The sequence below is a fragment of the Leptonychotes weddellii genome, chromosome 14, assembly GCF_054177405.1.
Source record: "Leptonychotes weddellii isolate Sample4059 chromosome 14, ASM5417740v2, whole genome shotgun sequence".
NCBI classification, from domain to species: Eukaryota; Metazoa; Chordata; class Mammalia; order Carnivora; family Phocidae; genus Leptonychotes; species Leptonychotes weddellii.
This window is the reverse complement of record NC_138382.1, coordinates 16,920,859-16,924,654: the sequence shown is the minus strand read 5'-3', so window position 1 is coordinate 16,924,654 and position 3,796 is coordinate 16,920,859.

Sequence of the window (3,796 nt, the reverse complement as noted above, 5' to 3'; positions counted from 1 at the left end):
TGCGGGTAAGACTACTCAGTATGAGGTACTGGCCCAGTGGAAAACCAAGTTTCAACAGAAAATCAATTATTAACATTTTATCCTGAACCAAAGTGCTAGGTGACATTACAAAAGGAAGACGTTTTTATTTTAAAATCACTAAGTCATTATTGCTGCAAATTATACATGACCTTAAGGGCCTGAACTCTGAAGATCATACATCACTGGGAAATACTGATCATGCAAGAACACTGTATCCTAGGGCTTCAGCAAAAAAAAAAAAGGACTCTGTCTCTCCTGCCCTTCTTGTCCTGGCATCTCGGATTGAACTTCTGAGATTTATTAATTTTATTCTTCTATGCTTGGACAACTCAGAAGAAATACTTCACCCCTTCCTTTTCCTTGTAAAAAAAAAAAATACAGGATTGTTTCTGCTACAAAAATTCCAATGACTCTTCAGCTCCATTTATGATTTTCTTTGCCACAGATATTTTTCAGCCACAGGATTCTAGAGCTTCCCAGCGTCTTACTAGTTTCAAATTATATGAAGGCCAGCAGCAGCAGACACTCAGTGCTCCTTTCTTCGTAGGAGTGGAGGCTCAGATGTTCTGAGCTGACCCTGCCCATTGGCCACAATTGATGGTTTCAAGAATGAGCCCCTGATCCAAGGGCGTTCGTCCCAAATCTTCCCCATGATTTAAAAAAATTGTGGTAAAATACAAATAATCAAAAAAACCTACCGTCTTACTCATTTTTATATGTACAGTTCAGTAGTATTAAGTACATTCACAATGTATGCAACCAACCACCAGAACACATCCAGCTTGCAAAACTGCAACTCTTTACCCATTAAACAACTTCCCCAGCTCCCGGCCCTAGCTACTGTCATTCTGCTTTCTGTCTCTGTGCATGTGACTACTCTATCGTATGTTGCATTAGAAAAATCCCAGTCTTTACTCCCACAGGACTACCACACTCACCACATTTCTGACACCGGAGGTGTGGGTGTTTTCCCCCACCAAGAAATTCTGCAATACCAGCTGAGGGTACTGCAATTTAACTCACTTCTGACCCTCCCTGCCTTGTGTTAGTGTCAGATCCCACAGGGTAAGGGCTCAGTCCCTCAAGACTTTGCCCCACTTCGATGCCAATAGCAAGGAGTAGGTCCCCAGGTTACCCACATCTTCTGTCTGACTTGTCTACAACCAGAGGTTCCCATGACCTCCTCCCCCTTGGATTCGAGTATTTGCTAGAACAGCTCACAGAACTCAGGGACACTGACTTATATTTACCAGTTTATTAAAGGCTATAATAAAGGATATGGATGAACAGCCAGATTAAAAAAAAAAAAATCCATAGGGCGAGATCTGGGAGGGTTGTGAAGGCAGGAGACTCTGTCCCGTGTGTGGCACCTGCCACCCTCCTGGTACGTGGATGTGTTCACCGACCTGGAAGCTCTCAGAACCATATACTACTGGAATTTCTTTTGAGGCTTTCTCACGTAGGCACGATCAATTCTTTTTTTTTTTTTTTTTAAGATTTATTTATTTATTTGAGAGAGCGAGAATGAGAGAGAGAGAGAGCACATGAGAGGGGGGAGGGTCAGAGGGAGAAGCAAACCCCCCGCTGAGCAGGGAGCCCGATGCGGGACTCGATCCCGGGACTCCAGGATCATGACCTGAGCCGAAGGCAGTCGCTTAACCAACTGAGCCACCCAGGCGCCCCTGCACGATCAATTCTTAACTCCATTTCCAGCCCCTCTCCTCTCTCTAGAGAAGGGGGAGCCAAACTGAAAACTCCAAGCTGCTAATTATGTCTTGGTTTTTTTTGGTGACCAGCCCCCATCCAGAAGCCCATCCAGAGTCACCTCATTGGAACAAGAGACGCTCCTAGTGCTCTTATCACTTAGGTAAGGACAAGGGTTTTAGGAGCCCGGTGCCAGGATTCAGGAGCCCATATATTTATTTTAAATATATGTATTTTAGAGTCCAGTATATCTATTTTCTGTTACCTCACTTATTTTTTTTTTTACCACATTCTGTTTATCCATCCATCAGTGGATGCTTGGGTTGCTTCCACCTTTTGGCTACTGTGACAAATGCTGCTATGAACATGGGTGTACAAATACATATTTGAGACCCGGCTTTCAGTTCTTTGGGGTATATATTCAGAAGTGGAGTTGCTGGATCATATGGTAGTTCTATTTTTAATGTGGGGGGGGAAACTCCATACTGATTTCCGTAGCAGCTGCACCATTTCACATTCCCACCAGCAGTGCACGAGGCTTCCTCCTTCTCCACATCCTCACCGACACTTGTTACTTTCTGGGGTTTGTTGGTTTGTTAGAGTAGCCATCCTAATGCGTGTGAGGTGGTTTCACCAGGATTTCTACCTGGAACTGAGGAAGATAGTCATTCTCTCCTAGAACAGAAGCCGGGGTGGTGGGACTCCAGAGTTAATTATTATATTGTCTTGACACCTGAAAGAACACAGCCTGTGTTGTTTCTGGGATGCTAATTAATCCTACTGTGCTTCCCTTCAAAGTTCTGAACCCAGCTGAAACCTGTTCACGGAAGCCCAAAAGGCTCTCATGGGGATTAAAGTAGCCACGTCAGTACTTTTCAAGGTGGACTGCAGGCTAGGATGGAGAGCCAAGTTCAGGCTAGTCTTTCTCTCCTCTTCCCTCACCAAATGGAATGGACTTACTGGGCAATGGCAGGCAACGGGGACAGGCAGGATCCAGAAGATATCCAGGAGGAGGAGGCTGAGCCTGTGTAATGAACAACCCCACTGCTGACCTCAACAGCCAGAATAAGCCACTCCTTCATCCTGGGAGAAGGAAGGGGGCCTGACAAGGAGAATGAACCCTGAGTGTCCGAAAGCTCTGAGAAAGCAGACGCTCACCTTTACGGACTTCGGCTGACACAGGGAAGGAGGGGAAAACGTCTCTCTTCCTGTGTCGCCAGTATTTCTAACATTTGAGTTTCTTAACACACAGGGCTCAGCACTGCACGAGTGCCGCTGTTCTTCCTGGGAAAATGCTGAGTGCTCCCCGGCCTCATCACCATCCCCTTGTGAGTCCTCCTGAGGTCAGCCATGGGACCCCGACGGCCCTGAAATGGGTCTCAATGGAGCACCGATTAAATTCCCTCAAGCCTATCCCAATGCTCTAGCCTCAAAATGCACTCCCCAATCTGTTTTCCATCTTCGATTTTCCCAGGTAGGGCATTCGATAGAGCTTGCTGGAGATTATGCAGTGAATTCAAATGAAGGCATAAATCTACTCCAAATAATAAATGCCGGCAATATTAAAATGCCCTGATTTGAACTGTATGAAATGTCTCACATTATTAAATTCTCAGGGAGGAATTAAAGTCTAAAAAAAAATTAATATCCTTTCTCTTGAAGGTTGAGCTCTAAAGAAATTAAAAATCCACAATTATTTCCTGCCCAGTTTCCCTTCAGTTCAGGGTCAAAGGGGGCTCGTTCAGCGATGGTAGTAGAGTCTGGTTCTTTCCACAGCTGCCTCCACTTGCAGAACAATCTGGCTTCAGGTGCTCCAGGATGTCACCCCCTTGGCCGGTTGTCTGGAGTCCCTGACTTGTGAACTGAAACTCAACTGGGAGAAACTCATGTTCGTGGGGTCAGTCCTTCTGCCACGGAGCCTTCCGCACGGCTAGCGGGAGTCCAAGGCCGGCCGAGGCCCGGGTGCTGGGGGTTTAGCTCTCCTCAGAAGCAGCTTCTCCTCAAAACCTTTGAGGAGACGCATCTCTGCCTGCTTGGAGGTAAGACGTTCCTCATTCCAGCAGGCACCTTG